The 13610-nt window shown below is 43.6% G+C and overlaps 1 long non-coding RNA gene across 1 annotated transcript in view; it reads left to right on the top strand.

The window, feature by feature from the left end:
• Positions 1-13074, top strand: part of LOC123365302 — a 55349-nt gene extending 42275 nt beyond the window's left edge. The window contains exons 2-3 of the long non-coding RNA XR_006577524.1: positions 11992-12089; positions 12770-13074. This is a non-coding gene — a long non-coding RNA (uncharacterized LOC123365302). The remainder of the gene's footprint in view (positions 1-11991; positions 12090-12769) is intronic.
• Positions 13075-13610: the final 536 nt, after the last annotated feature.

Here is a 13610-nt window from a genome sequence, read left to right as displayed (position 1 = left end):
TGGCTTAACAACCATGTAAAAGAAGCAGTGAGTGATTGTCAGGAGTCTACCCTCACTTGAAACTGGGCGGTTTCAAAGTGAGGACCCGCATGTCTTCCCCCCACCCCAAAATCCTAGGGTAGGTCTCCTTCAGGCTGCCACCACTCGGTCGATTACGTGGGCCGAGACACCCCTATATTCCCCCTCCCACTCCCCTTTCCAGAGACGTTCCCTGGGGAAATACAGATCCACTCATCGGAGGGAAACCTCCCCCCCTCTCTCTCTCCTAGCCACTGGAAAGAGATACCTGATTCAACGGTTTGAATCAAACCCAGGAGGAACTATCTCCCCCCTCCCTTCTCTGCCCGGAGATAAGCCTGTCTCACCACCGAGAGAGTGTCTTCGCCCCTCCCCCTATCCACAGTAGAAGGGATTTAATCAAGTCTTTATAGAAAGAATTTATTAAAAGGAAAACAAGAAAATACAGAATCTCTATGAGCCCAAGCTGGACACTCATAGGGTATAACCTTGCTAAGTTTTGGAGAGAATCCTCTCTCTTTCTCAGTACACAAAACAGCAGAATAAGAATAATCAATAACAAACACACAGAATTGCAAGCATAGGATTATTAGGTGAGGACACAACGTATCTTTCTAATACTCACTATCTTGACTAGAAGAAATTAGTTCAGAAAGGTGGAAACTTGTAGACTTGATTAAAACATCTGGACCCTTGTAACTCCAGACGGCTAAAGACACAGACCCCCACACAGAGGGAAAAGTTCCCTCCTAGGAGTTTCAAATTCTCTTCCCTGATTGGTCCTCAGGTCAGATGCCCACCAGGTACTATGCTTTAACCCTTTACTAACTATTCATGACACGCCCCCCAAATCGTCACAGTGGGATCCACTGGCGGCGATTTCCTCCTAGAACTGTAAAACAACCAGAGTAATAAAACACATGCACTATTACATCGACTACTAAGCATGAAAACATATTAAGAACAGTTTTTAGCCACTTGATTCTGGGAAACTTTCACGAGAGAGTGCATCAGCAACTTTGTTGGAAGCTCCTGAAATGTGTTGAATGTCAAAGTCAAAGTCTTGGAGAGCTAAGCTCCAGCGGAGAAGTTTCTTGTTGTTTCCCTTGTTGGTGTGAAGCCACTTTAGCGCAGCATGGTCAGTTTGTAGCTGGAAGTGCCGGCCCCAAACGTATGGGCGTAGCTTTTCCAAGGCATACACAATGGCGTAACATTCTTTTTCACTGATGGACCAGTGGCTTTCCCTCTCAGACAGTTTCTTGCTGAGAAATACGACAGGATGGAAGTTGTGATCTGGTCCTTCCTGCATTAGTACCGCTCCTACCCCACATTCAGATGCATCGGTGGTAACTAGGAAGGGTTTGTCAAAGTCTGGGGCCCTTAATACAGGGTCCGACATGAGCATCGCCTTAAGCTGGGTAAAGGCTTTCTGACACTCATCAGTCCACTTAACTGCATTTGGCTGGGTTTTCCTGGTCAGATCAGTTAGTGGGGCAGCGATTTGGCTGTAGTGTGGTACAAATCGCCTGTAATATCCGGCCAAACCTAAGAAGGATTGGACCTGTTTCTTTGACCTTGGGACAGGCCACTGTTGGATAGCCTCCACCTTGGCCTGTAGGGGGTTGATGGTTCCTTGACCCACCTGGTGTCCTAGGTAAGTCACTCTGTTGTGGCCTATTTGACACTTTTTGGCCTTAACAGTTAGTCCTGCCTGCCTGATGCGCTCTAAAACCATTTTCAAATGTTCTAGGTGTTCGGGCCATGAATCAGAAAAAATGGCCACATCATCGAGGTATGCAACTGCACAGTCTTCCAATCCTGCTAGTAGACCATCCACCAGCCTTTGGAAGGTGGCAGGTGCATTCCGCAGTCCGAACGGAAGCACAGTAAACTCATACACTCCTGCATGGGTGATGAAGGCAGATTTTTCCCTGGCGGGTTCATCTAGTGGTACCTGCCAGTATCCCTTGGTTAAATCAATGGTAGAGATGAACTGGGCACGTCCCAACTTTTCCAATAGCTCATCAGTGCGTGGCATTGGATAGTTGTCTGGACGAGTTACAGCATTTAGCTTACGGTAGTCCACACAAAAGCGTATTTCCCCATCTGGTTTGGGAACCAGAACCACTGGAGATGCCCATGCACTGGTAGAAGGGCGGATGATACCCATCTCCAACATGTTGTCAATCTCCTGTTTAATAGCAACTTTGGCATGAGGTGACACCCGGTAGGGTGGTGTTCTAATCGGGTGAGCATTACCTGTGTCAATGGAGTGGTAGGTTTGCTCAGTCCGTCCTGGGATGGCTGAGAACAAGGGGTCGAAGTCAGTGCACAGTCCCTTGATCTGTTCCCGCTGTAGACGTTGTAGGGTTGTGGAGAGGGTCACCTCTTCCACACCACCATTTCTTTTACCTTCGTAGTAGACACCTTCAGGCCACTCGGTGTCATCTCCTTCCTGAACTGTAAAGTGACAGACCTGTAATTCTCTGGGATAAAAGGGCTTTAGAGAGTTAACATGAAACACTTTAGGCTTTAAAGAGGAATCAGGGAATGCTATGAGGTAGTTAACAGCTCCCAGGCGCTCCTGAACCACGTATGGTCCTTCCCAGGACGCTTCCATCTTATGGGCTTGTTGCGCCTTCAAGACCATGACCTGGTCTCCTACCTTGAAGGACCGCTCCTTGGCATGTCGATCATACCAGACCTTTTGCTCCGCTTGAGCATCCTTTAAGCTCTCTCGAGCAAGGGCCCAAGAGTCTCGGAGGGTGTTTTGAAGGTTGCTTACAAAGTCCAGAATGTTAGTCCCTGGAGGAGGTGTAAACCCCTCCCATTGCTGCTTTACCAGCTGTAATGGCCCCTTAACCTCATGGCCATACACCAGCTCGAATGGTGAGAATCCTAAACTGGGATGTGGAACAGCCCTGTAGGCAAACAGCAACTGTTGTAACACTAGATCCCAATTATTGGAGTGTTCATTGACGAATTTGCGGATCATGGCCCCCAAAGTTCCATTGAACCTTTCCACTAGGCCATTAGTTTGGTTATGGTACGGGGTGGCAACCAAGTGATGCACCCCATGAGTTTCCCACAGGTCTTTCATGGTCCCTGATAGGAAGTTTGTTCCCGAATCTGTAAGAATTTCAGAGGGCCAACCCACCCTGGTAAACATGTCAGTTAAGGCCTGGCACACAGTGTTAGCCCTGGTGTTGCCTAGAGCTACTGCTTCCGGCCATCTGGTAGCAAAGTCCACAAAAGTCAGTATGTACTGCTTTCCTCTGGGGGTCTTCTTTGGGAAAGGACCCATAATATCCACAGCTACTCGCTGAAATGGGACCTCCATTATGGGAAGTGGTTGGAGAGGGGCCTTGATCTGGTCTTGGGGTTTTCCTACCGTTTGGCATACCTTACAAGACCGGACGTAAGTGGTTACCGCCTTGCCCATCCCCTCCCAGTCAAAGGACCTTCCCAACCTGTCTTTGCTTCGTTTCACCCCAGAATGGCCACTAGGGTGATCATGGGCTAAGCTTAAGAGCTTTTCCCGGTACTTGGTCGGAACGAGCAACCGTTTTTGAGGATGCCAGCCCTCCTGGTGTCCACCAGAAAGAAATTCCTTGTATAACAGTCCGTTCTCCACAACGAACCGGGATCGGGTAGTAGAGCTGAGAGGCGGTGGGTTGCTGTGTGCCGCCGCCCATGCTTTCTTGAGGCTGTCATCAGCTTCCTGCTCTTTCTGGAACTGTTCCCTTGAGGCGGGAGACACCAGTTCCTCTGGAAGCGATGTAGGTGATGAGGTTGTTTCCGTTGACTGTGGACCGCTCCCCGCTGGTGCACAAAGTGTCATTTCAGGCTCCGGCTGAGCCTCTTGGGTAGGGTTGTTTGCTGCTTCTGCCAGTTCAGGCCCGTTGGCGCCCTCTGGCGGTGGAGTTGCAAGCGCTGGCGCCGGTGCTGGCGCTGGTTGCTCTTCCAGTTCCGGTTCTGGGACTGGATGTACTATGGCTGCTGTAGGTGTTGGCCTGGGATCCGGTTCCACCACCTCTGTCTGGGTCTCTGGTAACACAGACGGGGTCTCGGTGGATGGCTCAGGAACAGGGATGGGTCCGGCAGCTCGTCTGGCTTGGCTGCGTGTAACCACTCCCTCTGTTTTTTGCCGTTCAATGTGTCGGGCCAAGTCGTTCCCCAGTAGCATGGGAATCGGATGGTTGTCATAGACAGCAAAAGTCCACTTCCCTGACCAGCCCTTGTACTGGACAGGTAAACGTACAGTAGGTAATGTTACAGGTTTTGACATGAAGGGTCGAATTGTCACTTTGGTTTTCTGGTTGATGAATTTGGGGTCCACGAAGGTTCGGTGGATAGCTGACACATGTGCTGCAGTGTCTCTCCATGCGATGATCTCCTTTTCGTCCACTCTCAAAGTTTCCCTATGTTCTAAGGGTATTTGAGATACATCTATGTCCGGCTTTCCTTGGTGTGAAGGTGCAAGGAGTTGCACTCGGTTTAGGTTCTTTGGGCATTTGGCTTTGATATGCCCCAATTCATTGCATTGAAAACATCGCCCAGTTGATGGGTCACCGGTTTGTGTTGGTCTACTGGAGACTGGTGAGGTAGAAGAAGAGGTAGAGTGTGACTGTCCGTGGGTTGTAGGTGTGGGTTTGATTGGTCCGCGACGGTAGGGTTTAGTGTCGGTGTGTACCCTGTTGGATTCGCTCCCCTTGGCAGTAGCTTTCGTGTTGTCTACTGATGCCATCCATCTGGCTCCAATCTCTCCTGCCTCAGTGAGTTTTTGGTTTACCATCTTGGATGTAGCGTCTAATGTTCTCCGGAACACCATCCAAGAACTGCTCCATCATCATCAGGAGGGTTAGCTCGTCCATGGTTTGAACATTGGCTCCTGCTAACCAGGAAGAAAAATGCTTTTCAATGTAGGAGGCGTGTTTTGGAAATGACTCCTCTGGTGTCCATTTCTGGTTTCTGAAACGCTGACGGGCGTGATCAGGGGTGATGCCCATTCTGAGTTTGGCCTTGGTTAGAAATAGTTGAAAGTCGTTCATTTGGCCCTTAGGCATTTCAGCTGCCACCAGGGCTAATTGTCCGCAGAGCTGTGGCCTCAGCTCTACCATGTATTCTGCTTCAGGAAGACGGTATCCCAGACAGGCCCTTTCAAAGTTTTCTAAGAAGGCCTCAACATCTTCACCTGCCCTGTAGGCGGGAAATTTTCTCCGAGAAGGTTGATCATTAGGTTGAAGAGGGGTTGGATTGGGTGGAGTTTGCTGTTTAGTTTTTTCTAATTCCAGAGCCTGTCTCTGGATTTCCAGTTCTTTGTCTTTCAACTCCAGTTGTCTTTTGTGCTCAGCCTCTTTGGCTTGTATTTTCTCCATTTCTCTCTTGTGCTCAGCCTCTTTGGCTTGTATTATCTCCATTTCTCTCTTGTGATCAGCCTCTTTGGCTTTTTCTTTCATTTCAATCTCCTTGAGTTTTAATTGTAATTCCATGTCTTGTAATTGCAGTTCTTTGTGTCTTGTTTGCAGTTTAGATGCGGCCTTGGCACTCATTGTGTCTGTGTCCTGGCGCTGGCCACACCCCTCTGCAGTCCGTGAACTGTTTGTGGTGTTTGACAGTCCCTAACCCTGGCTATGATAACTTGAGTACAGAAAGATAAAGCAATCCTCTGTATAGCAAACTGTGGTTTGTGTAATGTGACTGTTTTGTACTGGGAAAGAGTAAAAAAAAAAAATTCCTCTGTCTCCCTCTGCTCTGAGTTGCTGTACTCAGCAGCCCAGCTGAAAGGCTGCTGCTAACAATACCCCTGAGAAAAATCTGGTCTATTCCTTAGGGATTTGTGTTCTCCTGTCTTCTGATCCTTTCAAAAGACACAGGGAGAAAAAAAAAACCTGGATGGAGGGTTTCTCTCTCCCCCACCAAACCTGTTTTTCCTGTTGGATGGGAATGTACTTTGTTGAGCACTTCCCCCCACCTCAGGAATCCTGAGTGATATCTCGTCTCACAATGGACGAAAACACCGCTCCACAGGGGGCTTTGTAACAGAAAGCCCTGGAAGAAACTGAAAATCTTCTAACCCTGAAACTGCTTCAAAACCACCTTTTTCTCAAACTGCCTGTCCAAGCAACACGTAAGAAAAAGAGAATGCTCCCTTCAGCGTAGCCCAGCTGAAAAAAATTCCTTCTAACAATGGGATCGAAACTCCGCTGCCACCATGTCAGGAGTCTACCCTCACTTGAAACTGGGCGGTTTCAAAGTGAGGACCCGCATGTCTTCCCCCCACCCCAAAATCCTAGGGTAGGTCTCCTTCAGGCTGCCACCACTCGGTCGATTACGTGGGCCGAGACACCCCTATATTCCCCCTCCCACTCCCCTTTCCAGAGACGTTCCCTGGGGAAATACAGATCCACTCATCGGAGGGAAACCTCCCCCCCTCTCTCTCTCCTAGCCACTGGAAAGAGATACCTGATTCAACGGTTTGAATCAAACCCAGGAGGAACTATCTCCCCCCTCCCTTCTCTGCCCGGAGATAAGCCTGTCTCACCACCGAGAGAGTGTCTTCGCCCCTCCCCCTATCCACAGTAGAAGGGATTTAATCAAGTCTTTATAGAAAGAATTTATTAAAAGGAAAACAAGAAAATACAGAATCTCTATGAGCCCAAGCTGGACACTCATAGGGTATAACCTTGCTAAGTTTTGGAGAGAATCCTCTCTCTTTCTCAGTACACAAAACAGCAGAATAAGAATAATCAATAACAAACACACAGAATTGCAAGCATAGGATTATTAGGTGAGGACACAACGTATCTTTCTAATACTCACTATCTTGACTAGAAGAAATTAGTTCAGAAAGGTGGAAACTTGTAGACTTGATTAAAACATCTGGACCCTTGTAACTCCAGACGGCTAAAGACACAGACCCCCCCCCAAACAGAGGGAAAAGTTCCCTCCTAGGAGTTTCAAATTCTCTTCCCTGATTGGTCCTCAGGTCAGATGCCCACCAGGTACTATGCTTTAACCCTTTACTAACTATTCATGACAGTGATAAAAAGTCATCTTTTAAAAAGTGGAAGTCAAATCCTAGTGAGGTAAATAGAAAGGAGCATAAACACTGCCAAATTAAGTGTAAAAATGTAATAAGAAAAGCCAAAAAGGAGTTTGAAGAACTCCTAGCCAAAAACTCCAAAGGTAATAACAAAATGTTTTTTCAAGTACATTGGAAGCAGGAAGCCTGCTAAACAACCAGTGGGGCCCTGGATGATCGAGATACAAAAGGAGCGCTTAAAGATGATAAAGTCATTGCAGAGAAACTAAATGGATTCTTTGCTTCAGTCTTCATGGCTGAGTATGTTAGGGAGATTCTCAAACTTGAGCCAGCTTTTGTAGGTGACAAATCTGAGGAATTGTCACAGATTGAAGTGTCACTAGAGGAGGTTTTGGAATTAATTGATAAGCTTAACAGTAACAAGTCACCGGGACCAGATGGCATTCACCCAAGAGTTCTGAAAGAACTCAAATGTGAAGTTGCAGAACTATTAACTATGGTTTGTAACCTGTCCTTTAAATTGGCTTCTGTACCCAATGACTGGAAGATAGCTAATGTAATGGCAATATTTAATAAGGGCTCTAGAGGTGATCCCAGCAATTACAGACCGGTAAGTCTAAGGTCAGTACTGGACAAATTAGTTGAAACAATCGTAAAGAATAAAATTGTCAGACACATAGAGGAACATAAATTGTTGGGAAAAAGTCAGCATGGTTTCTGAAAAGGGAAATCATGTCTTACTAATCTATTAGAGTTTCTTGAAGGGGTCAACAGACATGTGGACAAGGGGGATCCAGTGGACATAGTGTACTTAGATTTCCAGAAAATCTTTGACAAGCCTCACCAAAGGCTCTTATGTAAATTAAATTGTCATGGGATAAGAGGGAAGATCCTTTAATGGATTGAGAACTGGTTAAAAGACAGGGAACAAAGGATAAGAATAAATGGTAATTTTTCAGAATGGGGAGAGGTAACTAATGGTGTTCCCCAAGGGTCAGTCCTAGGACCAACCTATTCAACTTATTAATAAATGATCTGGAGAAAGGGATAAGCAATGAGGTGGCAAAGTTTGCAGATGATACTAAACTGCTCAAGATAGTTAACACCAAAGCAGACTGTGAAGAACTTCAAAAAGATCTCACAAAACTTAGTGATTGGGCAACAACATGGCAAATGCAATTTAATGTGGATAAATATAAAATAAAGTAATGCACAGTGGAAAAAATAGCCCCACACTATACATACAATATGATGGGGGCTAATTTAGCTACAACTAATCAGGAAAGAGAGCTTGGAGTCATCGTGGATAGTTCTCTGAAGATGTCCACGCAGTGTGCAGCAGCAGTCAAAAAAGCAAACAGGATGTTAGGAATCATTAAAAAAAGGATAGAGACTAAGATGGAGAATATATTATTGCCCTTATATAAATCCCTGGTACACCCACATCTTGAATACTGCATACAGATTTGGTCTCCTCATCTCAAAAAAGATATATTGGTATTAGAAAAGGTTTAAAGAAGGGCAAATAAAATGATTAGGGGTTTGGAATGGGTCCCATATGAGGAGAGATTAAAGAGGCTAGGACTTTTCAGCTTGGAAAAGAGGAGACTAAGGGGGGATATGATAGAGGTCTATACAATCATGAGTGATGTGGAGAAAGTAAATAAGGAAAAGTAATTTACTTGTTCCCATAATATAAGAACTAGGGACCACCAAATGAAATTAAAGGGCAGCAGGTTTAAAACAAGTAAAAGGAAGTTCATCTTTACACAGCACATAGTCAACTTGTGGAACTCCTTGCTTGAGGAGGTTGTGAAGGCTAGGACTATAATAGGGTTTAAAAGAGAACTGGATAAATTCATGGAGGTTAAGTCCATTAATGGATATTATCCAGGATGCGTAAGGAATAGATGGCAGGAGAGAGATCACTTGATGATTACCTGTTAGGTTTGCTCCCTCTGGGGCACTTGGCATTGGTCACTGTTGGTAGACAGGATACTGGGCTGGATGGACCTTTAGTCTGACCCAGTATGGCCATTCTTATGTTCTTATGTTTTTTTCTTGGACTTGGGGGAGATCCACAATAGGAGGACTCTCGGGATCTGTTTTTCTGTATGCTGTTTTTCAGCATATTTTCAAAACATGCTCAAAGGCATTAGGTGTGGACTCTTATTTCACCAGGTAGGCCACTGATAAAAGTAACCTGGATGGAAGTGGGGGAGAAGTGGAATGAGTCCACCCACAAGTAAAACTGTCCTGTTTTATACTCCCCAAAAGCTCATGTAGCCCCTTTTTTTTGTTAAAGAAATTGCACATCTTTATTTAAAATAATAACAAATATTCCAAAGTGCTAGTAAACATTCTGCATTTTTTTTGCTCAGAAAAGGGTTAGTGTATAACTCATTGTAAGATAGCCTGCTCATCAGACCATCGTTCCTGGAAAAGACTCACAAAGCATCCACTGCACAGCCTGGATACTACTCTGTAACAACATGGGTTTGTGTATATCCCCAGGAGCTAAATGACCCCAGGCAGACAATATTACTTCCGGAAGTGGTCATGGATATCCCCCTCCATGGAAGTTTATTTCAATCAGAGGACAGGATTCAGAGTTTGGTGGCCACAAGACACAATTGCACCAACATAGTTGTGACTGAAGTTCATAAGAATATAATAATGTCCATACTAGTTCAGACTAATGGCTCATCTAGCCCAGTATCCTGTCTTCTGATAGTGACCAATGCCAGATTCTTCAGAGGGAATGAACAGACCAAGGTATTTTCAAATGAGCCATTCCCTGTCATCCAGCCCCAGGTTCTGGCAGTCAGAGGTTTAGGGATGTCCAGAACATGAGGTTGCATCCCTGATCATCTTGGCTAATAGTCATTGGTAGGCCTATCCTCCATAAAATTTACCTCATTCCTTTTTTAACCTAGTTACAATTTTTGCCTTCACAATATCCTCTCACAATGAGTTCCACAGGTTGACTGTGTGTTGTGTGAAGAAATACTTTCCAATGTGTGTGTTAAACCTGCTGCCTACTTATTTCATTGGGCAATCCCTAGTTCTTTTATTCTGTGAAGGGGTAAATAATATTTCCCTATTTGCTTTCTTCCTACTGTTTATGATATTATAGGCCTCTATCATATTCCCTCTCTGTCATCATCTTTTCTAAATGTAAGAGTCCCAGTTTTTTTAATCTCTCCTTAGAGGTAAGCTGCTTCATAGCCCTAATAATTTTTGTTGTCCTTCTCTGCACCTTTTTCAATTCTAATAATTTTTTTTGAGATGGGGCAACCAGAACTGCATGCAGTATTCAAGGTGTGGGTGTACCCTTGAATTTATATAGTGACATTGATATTTTGTCTTATGTTTCCTAATTATTGCTAACATTCTTTCAGTTTTTTTGATGTCTGCTACACACTGAGCAGGTGTTTTCAGAGAATTATCCACAATGACTCTAAGTGATCTTTCTTGAGTAATAACAGCTAATTTAGTCTCTATTATTTTGTGTGTATAGTTGAGATTATTTTTTTTCCTGCTGTGCATTACTCTGTACTTATCAACATTGAATTTCATGTGCCATTTTGTTAACCAGTCACCCTGTTTAGTGAGATCCCTTTGTAACTCTTTGCAGTCAGTTTTGGACTAAACTGTCTTGAGTAATTTTATGTATCAGAGGGGTAGCCGTGTTAGTCTGGATCTGTGCAAGCAACAAAGAATCCTGTGGCACCTTATAGACTAACAGACGTTTTGCAGCATGAGCTTTCGTGGGTGAATACCCACTTCTTCAGATGCAAGTCAGAGGTTTAGGGATGTCCAGAACATGAGGTTGCATCCCTGATCATCTTGGCTAATAGTCATTGGTAGGCCTATCCTCCATAAAATTTACCTCATTCCTTTTTTTAACCTAGTTACAATTTTTGCCTTCACAATATCCTCTCACAAGTGGGTATTCACCCACGAAAGCTCATGCTGCAAAACGTCTGTTAGTCTATAAGGTGCCACAGGATTCTTTGTTGCTTGAGTAATTTTGTATCATCTGCAATTTTTACCACTTCACGGTTCATCCTTTTTCCAGATCACTTTTTAATATGTCCCAGTACAGAACCTTAGGGGACCCTGCTATTTACCTCTCTCCATTATGAAAACTGGCCACACGTGTCTGCTTCAGAAGTTTCTTAATTCCCTGGACCTGTGACCCTGGTCCTCCCTCACTTCATTGACAAGAGGTACTCTGAGGGTTATAGTATATCAGAATCAGATGGGGTTAGTGGAGAAAATCTATGCCAGCCCCAAGAGTAGGGAAGCTCATTCAGGGAACAATTTAGTCAAAGAATAATGGAAAAATAGACTTTCAACATAGAATCATTTAGCTCAAGCTCAAAGCAATCAGATATGCCCTAAGAACTATAACTCTAGGCCTGATCAGCCGAGATGCATCAGCCATGTCTCACAACACTTTTATTGCTTTATTATTTTATGGCTTTTATTTACAAGGATGGAAAGGTCATCAACTGTGCTATGAACATGTGATCTTCTCTCTTCATAGGTGAAAAAGACAATGTGTGTATGCAGACTTTATATTCACATATAGATGCTGTTCTCTCGTCTTAGGCCCATAGTAAGACTTTACTGTAAGTTATACTGTATGCTCATATACTACACTTAAGAGGAAATAATCATCATAGCATTTGGCTAAGCAGAAAAAGGATAGATTCAGGAGAATGGAATCTACAGCCCAAGTTCTTGACATGGAAAACCAGGTCCTGGGTCACCTGCCCATCAATGGACCATTTACATCCAGGATCCAGAGGTGGTACTCAATTTTTATTCCAGATAAAGAAATTCATAAGCTGTAGCTATGATCATGCACTTTCTCCCTTGGCTAAAAGCATAACTGTCTTTCTTTTCACTTCTCTCTTTAGGTTGTCATTCAGGTTGTGAATCACTTCAGCAAGAGCTTTTTTGAATGTTAAGGTGCAACTGGGGAAAAAGCAGTCCTGCACCTCTCATGAGGCCAAAAGTGTGCTAAGATTAACACAACCTTTATTTAAAACACACAACCACAACCACAGTCTGGGTATAATAATTTATTCCCACCCCTACATTTTTTCCCATATGTAAAATATTTAAAACACAATGAATCTGGCATACTGTTGATGTTGGAGCTCCAAAAATCAATACTGACTGCAATATCCAATTCAGAAATTCTCTATTGGTCTACCACGCCCACAGTAAATAAAAGTAATAAATAAAACAAAAAATCCACTGCCAATGCTGCAGTTATTAGATGGGTACATTGGTGCATTTCAGACTTTCTAAGGTAGAGGCTATCTTTCCTCTTGAATGTTTAAGCTAATTTATTCAGCCATAGAAGCCTCCTGGCCTGAAGGATCCTATGCAACACATATAGATGCAGGATGGTGTCCTGGATATGTTTTCACATCTTCACTACATTTTACAATTTAAATGTGCAGACTTCATCAGGCCCTGGCATTGAACAAAGAGTTCTGCTTACTTTGCTCACCCAATAGCTGAAAGTAATATGTAAAAAGAGAAAATATATCTCCTCATTCATATTTTTTTATCTCCTTTGTGATACACCTTTGGATATCTAATTATAACAGATCTGTGGACGTTCCTTGTGAAGAAAAATAGGAAAATTTATCTTTGCTTACCCCGAAATGTCCTCTCTCTTAACAGGAAAGTCTGCCGAGCCAACCCACCCAGCACAAAGATTCTAGTTCTGAGGGGAGGCATAAACTGTCACATTCCTCCATGTTTTATTGTAAACACAAAAGATATATGTTCTCTGTTAGCTGGGGTGAAATGTGAATTTCTTCTTGTATCAAGTAACTTGTGAATTCAAGTTTAAAACAGTTAGCTCTATGAAACAGCTTTGGAAGTATCTGAAGTGGCAAAAACTTCAAGGAGGTGGCTGTTCCCAGACTGCTGTGATTGACAAGTCTGGTATCCCTCTCAAACGAGCTGCAAGCAGGAGTACTCAACCTGTGGACGTTCTTGCTAGATTTTTTTTTTGTAAACAAAGAGAAATTTGTTGTTTTTAAAAGTATTTTATGTTTCCTTTAAAAGAGCATGATAGTGCAAGTCCTGTAATGTATTTGCTATTCTTAAACATTTTTATACTTCAGTGAGCATTTTCCAGTGAGTTCTAACATATAAAATTTATTACTGTATTGAGCAACATTAAATAAAATTTAAAAACCAAGATTTATGTTGCACAGAAGTTTTGTGTTCCATGTTAATCAGCAGAGGGAGTAAAAGTCCATTAATATCTATGATAAAACACTATTCACATGGCTTTTCTGATTTGTAACGATAACACACAAATAAGAAAATCTCTCTCTAAATCACAGGACAAAAATTGGAATATAAGAATGGTTCAGGGAGGTGAACTGATTCAATATCTTTCCTTACAGCTTCTTTAGAAGCCCTGTGTACTCTCTATAGTGCCTGTGGCCAGACACCAGAAGGATGCAGTGGGGCTTCTAGGACTATTACTCATTCAAACTCTCACAAGAAA

The sequence above is a fragment of the Mauremys mutica genome, chromosome 2 (assembly GCF_020497125.1).
Source record: "Mauremys mutica isolate MM-2020 ecotype Southern chromosome 2, ASM2049712v1, whole genome shotgun sequence".
Taxonomy (NCBI): domain Eukaryota; kingdom Metazoa; phylum Chordata; order Testudines; family Geoemydidae; genus Mauremys; species Mauremys mutica.
This window is presented reverse-complemented; position numbering and strand designations above follow the sequence as displayed.